An 18,052-nucleotide genomic window follows, 5' to 3' on the forward strand; every position below is an offset into this window, starting at 1 on the left:
TTAGTAACCCAAAGAGGTGCTGGGCATCAATGTTTTAAGAAGGAATGTGAGCCAAGTGTCTATGGTGAATAATGTGTCAAGTATAAAGAAAAGGAAGTGAACTTGCTACACATGACACTCAAATAAAGCTTATAAACAAAGTAATAGCCAAGGATAAAGGAATAATGAGAGGTCATAGCAGTATGTTACTTGAAGCTTAAAGGAGACTTTCTAGGCCTAGGAGTCAATAAGAAGTGAGTATTTACATATCCACACAAAATCCCATGAACTATCAATAATACTCTGCTAGCATGAACATCCTCTTCCATTTCATTCTTTCTTCTCAATAAATCTTTTCTTGCTTGGGGACAAGCAAGCTTTAAGTTTGGTGTTGTGATGACAAGTCATCTTAGCCTATTTTAACTAGTCTTTTTCTTTTGTTTTCATTAGAATTATGCACTTTCTTGAGCTACAAGCAAGCCAATTAGGTAGATTTTCATGTTTCCTTTGATTGAATCAACCATGTATGAATTCATGCTATTTCATGAGGTTTTATACCATAATTGTCACATATTATGAAAGAATGAATATCTCATGATTTTAAGCATAGCTTTGATGTGTTTGGTTGATTAATGATAGGTGAAGAAAGCTTGGAGAAAGGTTGAAGCAAGAAAGAATAGCTAGGAGTAAGGAGAAGACAATGGAATAAGTGAAATTGAACCAGGAAGCAAAAAGCTGGACCTAAAGTTAGCCTCAAACTTTTGCACAAACTTTTGGGTGAAAAGTTAGCCCCAACGTTAGCCCCTAACTTTTGGGCTAACATTGGAACTTGAAAATCACTCCCTGGGTTCCAAAAGTTTGCGCCAACGTTAGCCCCTAACTTTGAGGCTAACGTTGGCATGAGAAAAACACTCCCTGGGCACCAAAAGTTTGCGCCAACGTTAGCCCCTAACTTTGAGGCTAACGTTGGCACATGAAAACTACAAGGGGAGGAGCAAAAGTTTGCACCAACGTTAGCCCCTAACTTTTGGGCTAACGTTGGCGCCACAAGTGCACCAAGGAAGGCCAACGTTGGTGCAAAAGTTAGACCCCTAACTTTTGCACCAACGTGAGTATCAGCAAGATATGGGAGCTGATATGAAAAGTTGGACCAAAAGTTAGACCCTAACTTTTGCTCCAACTTTTGGTCCAACTTTTGCAAAACTCCAACCCGGTTCAATTGGTTCACTTTGGTTCTTTTCCAAACTTCAAGAGCAATCAACCAAGGCCTCTTTCAACCCAATTCCACCAAGAGCAAAGGCCCAACTCAAGGCTTGAAGATCATTTGAAGAAAGTGTATAAATAGGATAGAATTCAAGTTCTTCGGGGAGCTTTCCTTTTGAATTTTCATAACAGTTTTCGGAGAGCTTTGGATATTGAGTGATCTTTAATTTCTTAGTCTTGGGGAAAGAGAATTCACTTCTCTTCCTCTTAGTTTTATTGCTTTCAATTTCAATTACAATTGTCTTGGATCTTGGGTTGAAGAATTGAAGAAATTCTGTTTCAATCTCATCCTTGGATCTCTCTGTTTATTTACTGCTTAATTGAATTTCAGTTTCGGTTAATTGTTCTTCATCTACTTTCTTTGCAATTTACTTTTCCCTTGCAATTGTTCTTGTTGGATCAAGGAAGGTAGTGAGATCTAGAACTGGTTTTCTAGTCTCTGGACCCCTGAGATCTGAAATTCCAATTTACATTCTGTTTTTGCTTTTCATGTTCATTTACTTGTTTTGCTTCAGATCCGATTCAACCCAAACACTCTTTTACTCTTCTGTTTGATGCAATTTACTTTTCCTTGTTTAAATTCTGCAAATCCAATCCCCAATTCCCTTTACAATTCCAGCCGTTTACACTTCTTGCACTTTAAGATTCCGCAATTTACATTTCTTGCATTCTAAGTTTCTGCCATTTAATTTCTTGTTCTTTAAGATTCAGCACTTTAATTTCTTGCTCTCTTTAACTTCATGCAATTTACCCATTCCCTTTATTTTCCATGCAATTTAATTTCTGCAAATCACAAATCACTCAACCAAATCTTGATTCGCTTGACTAAATTAACCACTAAGCTAAAATTGCTCAATCCTTCAATCCCTGTGGGATCGACCTCACTCCCGTGAGTTTTATTACTTGATGCGACCCGGTACACTTGCCGGTTAGATTTGTGTGTTTTGGGAGAAATAAATTTTTCCACCAAAATACTCATCACCAACACAAGCCACAATGAGCCACGTTAACTCCCACGTTAACTTAGTTAACTTAGTTAACGTGGAAGTTAACGTGAGGAGAAGGATGATGAGCCAACGTTAGTGACATTCAACATTGTCACTAACGTTGGAGATGGCTAGCATGACTACATTAGAAGCCACGTTAACCTAGTTAACGTGGACTCTAACGTGAGAATTAGGGGCACATTGGAACGTTAGTGACAATGGTAAGTGTCACTAAAGTTCTCGAAGGTTGGCAAGCCTACGTTAAAAAGAGCCACGTTAACTAAGTTAACGTGGACTCTAACGTAGGGAAGGGGGAAAATCCTCAACGTTATTGGGAAAGTTGAGTCCCAATAACGTGTGCGAAGGACATAGTGGAAACGTTAGTGGCAACGTTTGTGCCACTAACGTTGAAGTTAACGTGGCTCTTAACTTTGGTAAGGAACGTTAGTGAAAAAGTTGAATGTCACTAACGTTCTCGAACCCATATTTTCACTGAACGTTAACACCACTAACGTCCTGAGCTAAAGTCTCTGCCCACTTCACACTTTCTCTCTGCAAGTAAAGCTAAGCCCAATGAAGAAGATAACTGCTTCAAACTCAAGATCCAAAGGCCCAGACCCAAGACTTGAAGAACCAACTAGAAGAGTAGAAGAGTAGTATATATAGGAGTAGCTTTGAATTAAATCGAGAGTTGGAAAATATAGGGAGCCTTTGGGCATAGAACTACTTTCTGTATTTACTTTCTCTGCACTTCTAGTATCATCATGTATTCTCCATCTTTGTTTTCATTTTCCAGAGCTATGAACAACTAAACCCCTTTCATTGGGTGAGGGAGCTCTGTTGTAATTTGATGGATCAATTCTAGTTTTCATTATTCTTCTTCTATCTTTTCTCTTTATTTTACTTGAAAGCTTTCGATCTTCATCCAATTGGGTAGTTATCTTGGAAAAGAAGCTATTCATACTTGGATCTCTTCTGAACCTTGAAAGAAGAATGAAGAGATCATGCTAGAAATGCTTTCTCATGCTGGACCAAATTGGGTTTGGATGGATATGTCACTATAATCCTCTCAGCACTTGATTTGGGAAATGCATGTGGTATAATCAGTGACCATACTTCATCTCTTCTCCTGAGCAATTGACCAAGGAATTGGCTATTGATCAAGATTTGAGAGATTGAATTACAAGAAAGTGTAATTCAATCACTTAAGATTGCCAAGGAGATCAATGAGTGCATTGATTGAGGAAGAGATGAAAATGAAATTGATCCGGAGAATGCAACATCTCCTAAGCCCAATGAACTCCCCATTTCTGATCTTACCCATTTTCTTTATTTTCTGTCATTTACTTTCATGATCAATTCCCCCATTCCCATTTACAATTCTGCAATTTACTTTCAGTCATTTACTTTCAGTTCTTTTATTTCTAGCATTTACTTTTCTGTTATTTACTTTTCCACCATTTAATTTTTTGCAATTCTCAACTCAAATTCTGGACTCGCTCAACTAGAACATTCCTCTAATTAAAGTTGCTTGATCAATCAATCCCTGTGGGATTCGACCTCACTCTATTGTGAGTTTTTACTTGACGACAAATTCGGTACACTTGCCGAAGGAAATTTGTTATGAGATAAGTTTTCCGTGCATCATTTATACAGGGGTGGAGAGAGGGTTAGGGTTCGGCCATATAGGTTGGGTTTGGGAGGGAAAGTGGTTTAAATTTGAATGGTAAGGTAGGTGGGATTTTATGATGGATGGGTGTGGATTGGTGAAGGGTTTATGGAGAAGAGGGAAGGATTTGATAGGTGAGGCGTTTTTGGGGAAGAGGTACTGAGGTGATTGGAGAATGGGTGAAGAAGAGAGAGAGAGAGGTGGGGTAAGTGGGGATCCTGTGGGGTCCACAGATTCTGAGGTGTCAAGGATTTTTCATCCCTGCACCAAGTGGCGTGCAAAACGCCCTTTTCTGCCAATCCTGGCGTTAAACGCTAGGTTGCTGGCCATTTCTAGCATTTAACGCCAGCTTCTTGCCCTTTTCTGGCATTAAACGCCAGCTCTGTGCCCCTTTCTGGTGTTAAACGCCCAGAATGGTGCCAGACTGGGCGTTTAACGCCCATTCTGCTGCCCTTACTGGCGTTTAAATGCCAGTAGTCTTCTCCTCCAGGGTGTGCTATTTTTCATTCTATTTTTCAGTTTGTTTTCTCTTTTTCAATTGTTTTTGTGACTTCACATGATCATCAACCTACAGAAAACATAAAATAACAATAGAATTTTAACATAGATAAGTAAAAGTGGGTTGCCTCCCAACAAGCGCTTCTTTAATGTCAGTAGCTTGACAGTAGGCTCTCATGGAGCCTCACAGATACTTAGAGCATGATGATGGCCTCTCAACACCAAACTTAGAGTTTGGTTGTGGCCTCTCAACACCAAACTTAGAGTTTGAATGTGGGGATTTTGTTTGACTCTGTATTCAAAGAAGCTTTTCATGCTTCTTCTCTATGGTTACAGAGAGAGATCCTTGAGCCTTAAACACAAGGGAGTCCTCATTCACTTGAAGGACCAATTCTCCTCTGTCAACATCAATCACAGCTTTTACTATGGCTAGGAAGGGTCTGCCAAGGATGATGGATTCATTCATACACCTCCCAGTCTCTAAGATTATGAAATCAGCAGGGATGTAATGTACTTCAACCTTTACCAAGACATCCTCTACAAGTCCATAAGCTTGTTTCCTTGAATTGTCTGCCATCTCTAATGAGATTCTTGCAGCTTGCACCTCAAAAATTCCTAGTTTCTCCATTACAGAGAGAGGCATGAGGTTTATGCTTGACCCTAGGTCACACAGAGCCTTTTCAAAGGTCATGGTGCCTATGGTGCAAGGTATTGAGAACTTTCCAGGATCTTGTCTCTTTTGGGGTAATCTCTGCCTAGTCAAGTCATCCAGTTCTTTCATGAGCAAGGGGGGTTTATCATCCCAAGTCTCATTACCAAATAACTTGGCATTTAGTTTCATGATTGCTCCAAGGTACTTAGCAACTTGCTCTTCAGTAACATCTTCATCCTCTTCAGAGAAAGAATACTCATCAGAGCTCATGAATGGCAGAAGTAAATTCAATGGAATCTCTATGGTCTCAATGCGAGCCTCAGATTCCCATGGTTCCTCATGAGGGAACTCCTTAGAGGCCAGTGGACGTCCAGTGAGATCTTCCTTAGTGGAGATCACTGCCTCTTCCTCCTCTCCAGATTCAGCCGTGTGGGTCATGGTGATGGCCTTGCACTCTCTTTTTGGATTCTCTTCTGTATTGCTTGGAAGAGTACTATGAGGGAGTTCAGTAACTTTCTTACTCAGCTGACCCACTTGTGCCTCCAAATTTCTAATGGAGGACCTTGTTTCAGTCATGAAACTTTGAATGGTCTTAATTAGATCAGAGATTACAGTTGCTAATTCAGAGTGGCTATGCTTAGAATTCTCTGTCTGTTGCTGAGAATATGATGGAAAAGGTTTGCTATTGCTAAACCTGTTTCTTCCACCATTATTGTTATTGAAGCCTTGTTGAGGCCTCTGTTGGTCCTTCCATGAGAGATTTGGATGATTTCTCCATGAAGGATTATAGGTGTTTCCATAGGGTTCTCCCATGTAATTCACCTCTTCCATTGCTGGGTTCTCAGGATCATAAGCTTCTTCTTCAGATGAAGCTTCCTTAGTACTACCTGGTGCAGCTTGCATTCCAGACAGACTTTGAGAAATCATATTGACTTGCTGAGTCAATATTTTATTCTGAGCCAGTATGGCATTCAAAGTATCAATCTCAAGAACTCCTTTCTTCTAATTTGTCCCATTATTCACAGGGTTCCTTTCAGAAGTGTACATGAATTTGTTATTTGCAACTATCTCAATGAGTTCCTGAGCTTCTGCAGGCGTCTTCTTCAGATGAAGAGATCCTCCAGCAGAGCTATCCAATGACATCTTGGACAGTTCAGACAGACCATCACAAAAGATACCTATGATGCTCCATTCTGAAAGCATGTCAGAAGGGCACCTTCTGATTAATTGCTTATATCTTTTCCAAGCTTCATAGAGGGATTCACCTTCCTTCTGTTTGAAGGTTTGGACTTCCACTCTAAGCTTACTCAATTTTTGAGGTGGAAAGAACTTTGCGAAGAAGGCATTGACTAGCTTTTCCCAAGAGTTCAGGCTTTCTTTAGGTTGTGAATCCAACCATGTTCTAGCTCTGTCTCTTACAGCAAAAGGAAAGAGCATAAGCTTGTAGACCTCGGGATCAACCCCATTGGTCTTGACAGTGTCACAGATTTGCAGGAATTCATCTAAGAACTGATGAGGATCTTCCATTGGAAGTCCATGAAACTTGCAATTCTGTTGCATCAGAGAAACTAATTGAGGCTTAAGCTCAAAGTTCTTTGCTCCAATGGCAGGGATTGAGATACTTCTCTGATAGAATTCGGGAGTAGGTGTAGTAAAGTCACTAAGCACCTTCCTTGCATTGTTGGCATTGTTGTTGTTTTCAGCTGCCATGCCTTCTTCTTGTTTGAAAATTTCTGTTAGGTCCTCTACAGAGAGTTGTACTTTAGCTTCTCTCAGCTTTGTCTTCAAGGTCCTTTCAGGTTCAGGATCAGCCTCAACAAGAATGCTTTTGTCCTTGCTCCTGCTCATATGAAAGAGAAGAGAACAAGAAAGTATGGAATCCTCTATGTCACAGTATAGAGATTCCTTGAAGTGTCAGAGGAAAAGAAGAATAGAAGGAGATGGTAGAAAGAGAAGAATTCGAACTTATCAAGAGGGATAGAGTTTGAATTTTTGATAGTGGAGGAGTGTTAGTCCTTTAAATAGAAGGATGTGAGAAGAGGGGAAGAATTTTCGAAATTAAAGTAAAATATTTTGAAATAATTAAAAGAAAATTTGAAAATTTGATTGATGATTTTCGAGAATTAAAGTTAGGAAAGAAATTAAGTGATTTTTGAAAAAGATTTTTGAAATTAGAAATAAAAAAGATATGATTGAAAATTATTTTAAAAAAGATGTGATTAAGAAGATATGATTGAAAAGATATGGTTTTAAAAAGATATGATTGAAAGGATATAATTGAAAAACAATTTAAAAAGATTTGATTTTAAAATTAATGACTTGGCTAACAAGAAATTTAAAAGATATGATTCAGATATTAAACCTTTCTTAACAAGAAAGCAACATACTTGAAATTTTTGAATCAAATCATTAATTGTTAGCAAGTATTTTCGAAAATAGTAAAAAAAATGGAAGGAAATTTATTTTGAAAAGATATGATTGAAAAGATATGATTTGAAAAAGATTTGATTTTGAAAAGATTTGATTTTAACGCCCAGCCAGGGACCCTGGCTGGCTTTTAAACGCCAGTTTTCCTTCTCCACTGGGTGTTTTGAATGCCCAGCTTTTTCTGTGTAATTCCTCTGCTGCATGTTCTGAATCTTCAATTCTCTGTATTATTGACTTGAAAAGACATAATTTTGAAAAAAATTTTGGATTTTTAATGATGAGGAACAATCAAAATGCAATTAAACATGGAAAACTAAGATCAAATACATAATGCATGCAAGGCATCAAACTTAAAAGTTTGTATACTAAGGACTATAACAATTTGAAAAATGCATGTGAGAAACAACTAAACACACAAAACAAGAGAATTTAAAGATCAGAGCAAGGAAATCATCAAGAACATCTTGAAGATCAATGACGAACATAATGCATGTAATTTTTGAAAATTAGAAGAATAAAGACATGCAATAGACACCAAACTTAAAATTAGACACTAGACTCAAACAAGAAACATAGAATATTTTTTATTTTTATGGTTTTATAAAAATTTTTTGTGATTTTTCGAAAATTGAGTGGAAAAGAAAATAAAGGGATTCAAAATTTTTAATAAGAATTCCAGGAATCATTGCAATGCTAGTCTAAGACTCCGGTCCAGGAATTAGACATGGCTTACTAGCCAGCCAAGATTTCAAAGAAAGCTCCGGTCCAAAACCCTAGACATGGCCAATGGCCAGCCAAGCTTTAGCAGATCATTGCTCACAACAGCAAAATTGATAGAAATCAACAAGCTCTTGTGATGATAAGTTGAAACCTCAGTCCAATAAGATTAGACATGGCTTCACAGCCAGCCAGACTTCAACAGATCATCATGAAACTCTAGAATTCATTCATAAAATCTCTGAAGAAACTTTTTTTTGTATTTTTGAAAAATTTTTTCAAAAATAAAACGTAAAAAGCTTAAACATAAAATAAAATTACCTAATCTAAGCAACAAGATGAGCCGTCAGTTGTCCAAACTCGAACAAACCCTGGCAATGGCGCCAAAAACATGGTGCACGAAATTGTGAGCATCAATGGCGCCAACAACTTGGTATGCACAATTGTAATCTCAACTTTTTATCACAACTCCGCACAACTAACCAGCAAGTGCACTGGGTCGTCCAAGTAATAAACCTTACGCGAGTAAGGGTCGATCCCACGGAGATTGTCGGCTTGAAGCAAGCTATGGTCATCTTGTAAATCTCAGTCAGGCGGATTCAAATGGTTATGGAGAATTGATAATTAAAAGATAAATAAAATATATAATAAAGATAGAGATACTTATGTAATTCATTGGTGAGAATTTCAGATAAGCGTATGAAGATGCTTTGTTCCTCCTGAACCTCTGCTTTCCCATTGCCTTCTTCCAATCATTCATACTCCCTTCCATGGCAAGCTTTATGTTGGAAATCACCATTGTCAATGGCTACTTCCCGTCCTCTCAGTGAAAATGTTCCAAATGCGCTGTCACCGCACGGCTAATCATCTGTCAGTTCTTGATCATGTTGGAATAGGATCCATTGATCCTTTTGCGTCTGTCACACGCCCAACACTCGCGAGTTTGAAGCTCGTCACAGTCATCCCTTCCCAGATCCTACTCGGAATACCACAGACAAGGTTTAGACTTTTCGGATCTCAAGAATGCTGCCAATTGATTCTAGCCTATACCACGAAGGTTTTAATCTTAGATTAAAAAGCCAAGAGATACGCATTCAAGCCATTACTAGTAGAACAGAGGTGGTTGTCAGACACATGTTCATAGGTGAGAATGATGATGAGTGTCACGGATCATCACATTCATCAAGTTGAAGAACGAATGAATATCTTAGAGAAGAAGTAGGCGTGAATTGAATAGAAAAACAATAGTACTTTGCATTAATTCATGAAGAACAGCAGAGCTCCACACCTTAATCTATGGTGTGTAGAAACTCTACCGTTGAAAATACATAAGAACAAGGTCTAGGTATGGCCGAATGACCAGCCTCCCAAAGAGGGTTCAATCATAAAAACATGATTCAAAGATGAAAATACAATAGCAAAAGGTCCTATTTATAGAAAACTAGTAGCCTAGGGTTACAGAAATAAGTAATTAATGCAAAAATCTTCTTCCAGGCCCACTTGGTGTGTGCTTGGGCTGAGCATTGAAGCTTCCATGTGTAGAGACTTTTCTTGGAGTTAACCGCCAGCTTTTGTGCCAGTTTGGGCGTTTAACTCCAACTTTTATGCCAGTTCTGGCGTTTTGACGCCAGAATTTCTATGCTGAATTTGAACGCCAGTTTGGGCCATCAAATTATAAGCAAAGTATGGACTATTATATATTGCTGGAAAGCCCAGGATGTCTACTTTCCAACGCAATTCAGAGAGCGCCAATCGGGCTTCTGTAGCTCTAGAAAATACACTTCGAGTGCAGGGAGGTCAGAATCCAACAACATCTGCAGTCCTTTTTCAGCCTCTGAATCAGATTTTTGCTCAGGTCCCTCAATTTCAGCCAGAAAATACCTGAAATCACAGAAAAAAACAAAAACTCATAGTAAAGTCTAGAAAAGTGAATTTTAAATAAAAACTAACAAAAATATAATAAAAACTAACTAAAATATACTAAAAACATACTAAAAAAATGCCAAAAAGCGTATAAATTGTCCGCTCATCACTTGACCATTATGAGCGGCATAATCAACGTCGATACACTTTTGTCAAGAAGCTTCTAAGTTGCCTAGCACCACCTTTGGAAGAACTGGAGATTTTCACGTCCACCGACCCTGATAATACAGAAAGCGATAATGATGACGAGGATGGACACTCGGAAGCCGAACCACCACTCCGTCTCACTCAAGGCACGGAGGACCGTGCCAACTTATAAGTATGCGGAGGTCGGTCGGCCGACCGGTCTTCGTAGGTAACACCCGAATAAACTCCTTAAACCTCTTTTCTTGAGCTAGAGTAGATCGCATATTAGGTTAGTAGATTGCATATTAGGTCTTTCATTTTTGCGTCTTTTGCATATTAGTATCTCTTAATAAATCCACTCGGTTAGAGCAATGACTTCTATTCTAGAAAACTAGAACTTTAGGGCGACCCTACCAATCTCAAAATTTGAAAATCTTTTGATGCGTAACTTGTTCAAAGAATGTATTTTGGAACATGGGATTTGATCCAAGACCACAAGCAAGTGAGTTTTGAGCCCAATGCTGTGGTTACATCTTATAACCACTTATTGTCCCTTCTCGTGTGCAATATTCTCTCTCTATGAATGTGATCTTTGATTTGTTTAATTCTTTATGTCCATTATTTTATGTATTCATGCATTTATATGATTGAGGCCATCATTTTATCTTCCCTTGTTAGCCAATTTGAGCCTACGCTTAACCCAATTGTTCTTTATTTTAGCATATTACAAGCCTAAAGCAAAAAACAATAAATGTCCTTTATTTGGATCTTTGATTAGCTTAGGCTAGTGAGAGTGTTCATTATTTAAGTTTGGGGAGGCTTGGGACCATTGTTTGGGATGAAACGGTATTTTTGTTTCATATTTCTATATTGGGAATTGGGTATATACTCGTGTATTGATTAAATGTATAGACCTTATGCATTGATGTTCTTGTATATAGTTTGAAAGAAAAAAATAAAAAGAGAAAAACAAAACAAAAGAAGAAAAAAAAAGAAGAAGAAAAAATATATATATATAAAAAAAAAGAAAAGAGAAAGAAAAAGAAGAAAAACAATAAAATAGGGGACAAAATGCCCCAAAGTGAAGTCCAATAAGAGTCAATGAATAAGTGTTGTGAAATGAAAAGGAATACATGAGTATGTGAAAAAGTGAGAAAAATAGGTAGTTAGGTTATTTTGAATTGTATAGGATGACATAGGTTAGGTGGGAAGTCTAAACTCGTCAAAGATTCAAATCTCAAACTCACTTAACCATATATACATCCCACCTTGACCCTAGCCCCATTAAAACCAATGAAAAGACCTCATGATACTTGTATGCATACATGAAATAAATGTCGATTGTTAGAAGAAAAACAAATCTTAGAAAGCATGATTAGGAGAGAATTGAGAGAATCAACCCTAAACACTTGAGCGAATAGAGTGCAAATACTTCCGATGAGGGTTTGAAGCTCAATCCCTTATTCCCGGCTCTCGCGAGCGTTCTTCATACAGGTTACGCATATTTCACTTTGATGACTAGATTTGGTAGAGTTCATACCTTGTCCATCATCTTGCCCTATGTGCAAATACATATGTGTTTTCTAGAAAGATTGAGTTATTCTTAGCCAAGTAGATAGTAGCATACACCCTAGTTGCATTCATGTAGGTAGGTCGCATCACCTAAGTCTTACGCCCTTGTAGTCCTTTGATCTTTTGCTTTCCCTTAGCATGAGGACATGATAGGCTTTAAGTGTGGGGAGGTTGATAAGCCCCGTTTCCAGGGTTTATCATGCATAGAAACTAAGGGTTTTATCAATGATCTTCCACACTTATTCATATAAAATTGCATGATTTTATGTCTCTTTCCCATTTTTCCTCATAAATGAAAATATGCTTCTTTTGCATCAAAATTGATACATTGTAATCCTCCTCAATTACCATTAGATGCCTTGATCCATTTGTTGAGTGATTTCAGAAGTTACAGGGCAAAATTGGCTAAGAGGAATGAAGGAAGCATGCATGGATGGAAGGAGCATGAGATAAAATCAAAGAATTGAGGTTGCGCATGCACGCGCATGCACACCATGCGCGTACGCGTGGATGCGTTCATCCCGAGCCAGCGCAGTGGAGCCGAGCAAGGAGCCGGCGCGCCTATATGGCTGGGTCACATCCCTTATGACGCTTGCGCGCACCTTCCGCCTGCGCGCAGTATCGCAAAGGAACCAAGGACGCGTACGCGTGCAGTGCGCGTATGCGTCGATGTGCGCACATGATTTTTTAAATGAAACACGTGCCCAGTTATTTTAGAGGGTTCCCAGGCCCTGTTTTGGAGCAGATTTTGGAGGGAGAAGCTTAAGAAGACCAAGGATTAGGAGTGTTAGGACAATTAGTCATAATTCTAGATATTTTGGAAAGTTAGTTACATTTTGTTTCTAGAGAGAGAAGCTCCAACTTCTTTCTAGGTTTTCATCTTCCATTGCAAGTTTCCTTGGAATTCTTGGTGAGATCCATTGATAATTGACTTCTTGTCTTGCTACAAGTGTAGATCTACTCTTCTTCTACTCTCAATTGATGTTCTTTTGATTCAATCCCTTAGATCTAGATTTGGTTCATTTTGCTACTTTGAATTTGGATTAATGAATTGAGGTTTTATTCAATTGTATGATTGTTGATGATTGTTTGGATTAGATAGCCTTAATTCAATTCTCTTTTCTCAATTGCATCATGTTTTCCATAATTTCCTACCAGTTGCTTGTGATAATGACAACCTTAGCTATGGATTAGATTTCTCTTACTTGGCTTAGGGGTTGAGTTATTGGAGACACTTGAATAGTGGATATTAATTGTAGATTATGAATTGAGAATTGCTAATTGACTTGGAGTGCACTAAAGCTAGACTTCCCTAGGGTGAGACTAGGACTTGTGACTCAAGTTGGTTACTTTCACTTGACTTTTTTCCATTATTAGGAGGTTAACTAAGTGAAGCAACATTCAACTCATATCACAATTGAAGGAAACTATAATGATGGAACTTCCAATGCTTACCCTTGGCCAAGGCTTTTATTCCAATTAATTGTTGATTGTCTTGCTAGTTTGAATTCTTGCACCAATCCTTAAAACCATAAAAGCTTTCCTAATCGATGATGTGCATTCTAAAGCAAGTCCTAGGGAGAATGACCCGGGATCAACACTCTCGGTCATAGATTTTAGAATTGTTTGATGCGGTATTCGTGTGTTGGTTAGACTATACTCACGATCGGATTCATCACTAGTTTCTAACCAGCATAAGGATATTTACGTTTATCAAGGAGCTACAATGCACCCCAACCCACTTTCATTCAAGGCCAACCCAAAGGCCCATTCTAATTGCTTAATGATTGAAAATAGAAAGTGTATAATTAGGAGCAAGTTTGATTTGAGAAAGGACGTTTGAAGCAGTTTTTTTTCCTTTCTAGAATTTTAGAATTTGGGGGAATTGAGATCAAATCTAAGTTTGCTTTCTGTGTTCATTTTTCTTTTCTTCTGTAAATTCTATTTTCTGTTTTGGGTTTTGAACTCAGATTGAAGAACTCCACTGAAATTCTTCATCTGAGAATCATCTTTTACTTTTCCTTTTTGTAGTTCTAAGAATTGGCAATTAGATCTCAATCTTCTTTTTTGTTTTCATTTTATTTCTTCTGCAATTTCTTCTTTACTTTTTAGTCAAGAGAGTAATTGAGATCTAGATTTGCTTGCTGTTCTTGTTACTCTCCTGCAATTGTCAAATTTTTCTTTTAGGATTTCATAATTGAGCTAAGGTTTCTTGCTGTTTTGATTCTTCTGCAAGTTTTCATTTCAATTTTAGTTCTTCTGCAATTTCTCTTCATCTCATACTTCTTTAATCCACTGCACTTCTATTTTCTAGTTCAATTTAAATCCCAATACCCAAATCCCTTTATTCTTGATGCAATTTAAGTTTCCTATCAATTTAGATTCAATAATTTAAATTTCTTGCACTTTAAGTTTCAGCTTGTTTACTTTCTTGCACTTTAAGTTTCTGCAATTTACTTCTTCTGCACTTTAAGATTTTGTCAATTTACCTTCTTCCTTTTATTTTCTTGCAATTTTTCTTCTGTTAATCAAGTTTCACTCAAATCATCAAATATTCGTTTAGCTAAATTCATCACCATACTAAAGTTGCTCAATCCCTCAATCCCTGTGGGATCGACCTCACTCTTGTGAGTTATTACTACTTGATGCGACCTCGTACACTTGCCGGTGAGTTTGTATGGAATCGTTTTTCCCTCATCAAGTTTTTGGCGCCGTTGCCGGGGATTGATTTAGATTGACAATGATTAAGTAGGTGATAATCTAGATTGAGCACTTTTTCTTTGTTTTTGTCAAGCACACTAACTGTTTGAGTTTTTGTTTAAGCTAACATTAACCTCACTCTAACAATAGAGTGAATTATTTTGGGTTTTGGTTTTGTGTGTGTTTTATATCAAGAGGAAGAAGAGGTGAATCCACATCTTTTGATCCTGAGCCAGAGAGAACACTCTTGAGATTGAGAAGAGAAGCAAGAGAGAAGAGAGTTGTTGGAGAAGAGGAATCAGAGGAAGAAAATCAAAAAATGGAAGGGAATGTCCCAAATCTACCTGATGGTGTGGCCAACAACAATGGCCAGCCTCAGAGAAGAGTTTTAGCCTCCTACACTATCCCTAACCCAAGAAATTGTGGGAGCAGTATCCTAAGACCCAATGTCCATGCCAATAACTTCAAACTCAAACCTGAATTGATTACCCTAGTTCAGAATAATTGTCAATATGGAGGAAGTGTTGCTGAAGATCCAAACCAACACCTCTCTGCATTTTTTGAGAATCTGTGACACTGTCAAAACCAATGGAGTCCACCCTGACATCTATAAACTCTTGTTATTCCCATTTTCACTGAAAGACAAAGCCACACATTGGTTAGAAACCTTCCCTAAAGAAAGCATCACCAATTGGGATGATTTGGTTAGCAAATTTCTAGCCAAATTCTATCCATCCCAAAGAGTCATTAAGCTGAAAACTAATGTGTAAACCTTTAGACAGCAAGAAGGAGAATAATTGTATGAAGCTTCGGAGAGGTATAAAGCTCTGATCAGAAGGTGTCCAGAAGGGATGTTCAGTGAATGGGTGGAGTTGCAGAATTTCTATGAAGGCTTGTCCTTGCCTTCTAGGAAAGCTTTGGATTATTCATCAGGAGGATCTTTGTAGATGATGAAAACTGCTCAAGAGGCACATGATCTCATAGACGTGATGGGTAACAATGAGTACTTCTACTCCTCGGAAAGGCAAGCAGCTCCAAAGAAAGGTGTGTTTGAGCTTGAAGGAGTTGATACCATATTAGCTCAGAACAAACTCATGCACCAGCAGCTTCAACAGCAAATTAAAATAATGTCAAAGAGGATGGATGGACAACAACTTGCAGCAGTGAGCACAACTAATCAACCACCAGTGGTGTAGGGGCAGCAAGAGGAAAGCTATGAAGAGCAGTAGCCTGAACAAGTGCAGTACATGCACAATCAAGGTTCTGGACTAAATGATTTCCATGGAGACACTTACAACTCATTGATGCGTGGCAGAAGTTAGGCCAACTAAGAGATTTTTAATAAGAGAACAGCGTTGCAAGTATAGCTCTTAACCAACTAAAATCTACCTCACCAATTTAAAAAAGGGTGTAACAAAAATTTAGAATAGAAAAATATTGGGAGTATGAGTCCCAGGCCGTCTCCCAACGAGTTGCAAGAAAGGATGCTATTTTATTAATTAGGAATTTCCACGAGAGTTTGAGAGTTGAATAATGAGCAATAAAATAATTTTAAATTAAAGCAACAAAGACTAAGAATGACTATTAATATTCTAAATAAAAAAATTTGACTGGGGGAATGATTAATTGGAAGTTCTATCCTTGTTGGGATCTCTTAAGTGTAGTATTAAAAAGGTTGTCATTTTCACTTAGTTAACCCTTACTAAATAAAGGAAAGTCAAGTGATTGAGCTAACTTTTATTCGCAAATCCTAGTCCTCTCCCTTGGGAAGGTCTAGGGTTAGTAAATACAGAACTAGCCAACAACTTCCAGTTTAATCAACACCTAAGCCTTCCAACTCAAAAGTCTCCTCCTAATCAACCCTCATATCAAGTATAGAATCTACTCCATTGACATGAATATAATGCTCATAAAAAAAATAGAAGAAAACATGATAAATTAAATAAAGTAGGGATTCAAAATTGATTAATAATAAAAGTAATCCTTTGCACTAAAAATTATGAAAATAATCCAATTACTGCTTTAAACAAGAATTAAGAATATGAAATAAATAAAAGAGTAAGTAAGGAAACAAACTAGAATAGTATCTTCAACGGATGTAATGACTCTTCAATATCCAAAAGCAAAAGCAATAAACTGGGAATGTAAAGAGAACCTAGAGGAAGAGTAATTCACTCTAGATTCAGATCTAAAAAACCTAAAACTATCCTAATGAGAATATGTGAAGTCGTCTAAAGTTGTCCGTGTTGAGTCTCTGCATGTTCTTTGGCTATATTCTGTGTTCCTGGGTCAAAAACTGGGTCAAAATGCAGCCCGAAATCGCCCTCAGCATTTTCTGTTAAGTTTGAAGATCGCGCAGGTCACACGTACGCGTCATCCACGCGTTCGCGTCATTCAGCGATTTTTCTTGTCACGCGAGCGCGTCGTCCACGCGTTCGCGTCATTTGTGCAGACTCCAATCAACGCGTACGCGTCAAGCACGCACACGCGTCGCTGCAATTTTCTCTATTCCGCGCGCTCGCATGAGCCATGCGCGCGCGTCGGTGTTCGCTGGTCATCTCCTTAGTTTCTTGTGTTCCTTCCATTTTTGCAAGCTTTCTCTCCATTCTCTAAGCCATTCCTACCCTATTAAGCCTAAAACACTTAACACACGGATCACGACATCGAATGGTATAAAGGAGAATTAAAATATACTAATTAAAGATCTTTAAGAAGCAAGTTTTCGATCATAAAACAATACTAGAAAGGGATTATAAAATCATGCAAATCGTATGAATAAGTAAGTAAAGGCTTGATGAAACCACTCAATTAAACACAAGATAAACCATAAAATAGTGGTTTATCAACCTCCCCACACTTAAACATTAGCATGTCCTCATGCTTAGCTTAAGGAGATAAAATAAATAAGTAGGGAAAAGTGAGACTCATGCAATACAATACAATGCAACCTATGTATGTAAATGCAACTATATGATTTTGTCTACTTGGTTAAAAATAAATAAGTTCTTTAAGACAAATATAAATCAAATATCACTAATTAAAATTCATACAGTAAAAGCAAGTAAACATGTAAGAAGACAGCTTATGAAAGCAGGGAACATAGAATTAAGTATTGAACCCTCACTGATGGTGTATGTGCACTCTAATCACTCAAGTGTATAGGGTAATCACTCTACTCTTCTCTAATCATGCTTTCTAAACCTTGTTCTTCACCTAACCAATCAACAAGTATTTAGTGTACCAATGCAAACATCATGAGGTCTTTTCAAGGTTATATTGGGGCCAAGGTAAAGGTGAGGGTATATATATGGCTAAGTGAGCTATAAATTGAATCCTTGATTATCCTAAGCTTTCAGCTAACATACATACTCTATTTTCTTCTTGAATCATCCTTAACTACCCAAAATTTTTCCACTTTTGTTTTACATACTCATGCATCAACTTTTCTCTTAACTTGTATCACATGTACATTGAATTTTTTTTATTGGACTTAACTTAGCATTGGGGTAATTTTGTCCCCTTATTCATTTATCTAATTAC

General features: G+C 37.7%; 1 non-coding gene across 1 annotated transcript; it reads left to right on the top strand.

Moving 5' to 3' along the window:
• The first annotated feature begins 6,244 nt into the window (after nucleotides 1-6,244).
• On the top strand, nucleotides 6,245-6,352 carry LOC148561751 (small nucleolar RNA R71). Its single transcript, XR_015888132.1, has one exon. It is a non-coding gene; the product is annotated as a small nucleolar RNA R71 (small nucleolar RNA).
• The last annotated feature ends 11,700 nt before the right edge of the window (nucleotides 6,353-18,052 follow it).

This window comes from Arachis ipaensis, chromosome B6, assembly GCF_059453495.1.
Source record: "Arachis ipaensis isolate K30076 ecotype BB chromosome B6, ASM5945349v1, whole genome shotgun sequence".
Taxonomy (NCBI): Eukaryota; Viridiplantae; Streptophyta; class Magnoliopsida; order Fabales; family Fabaceae; genus Arachis; species Arachis ipaensis.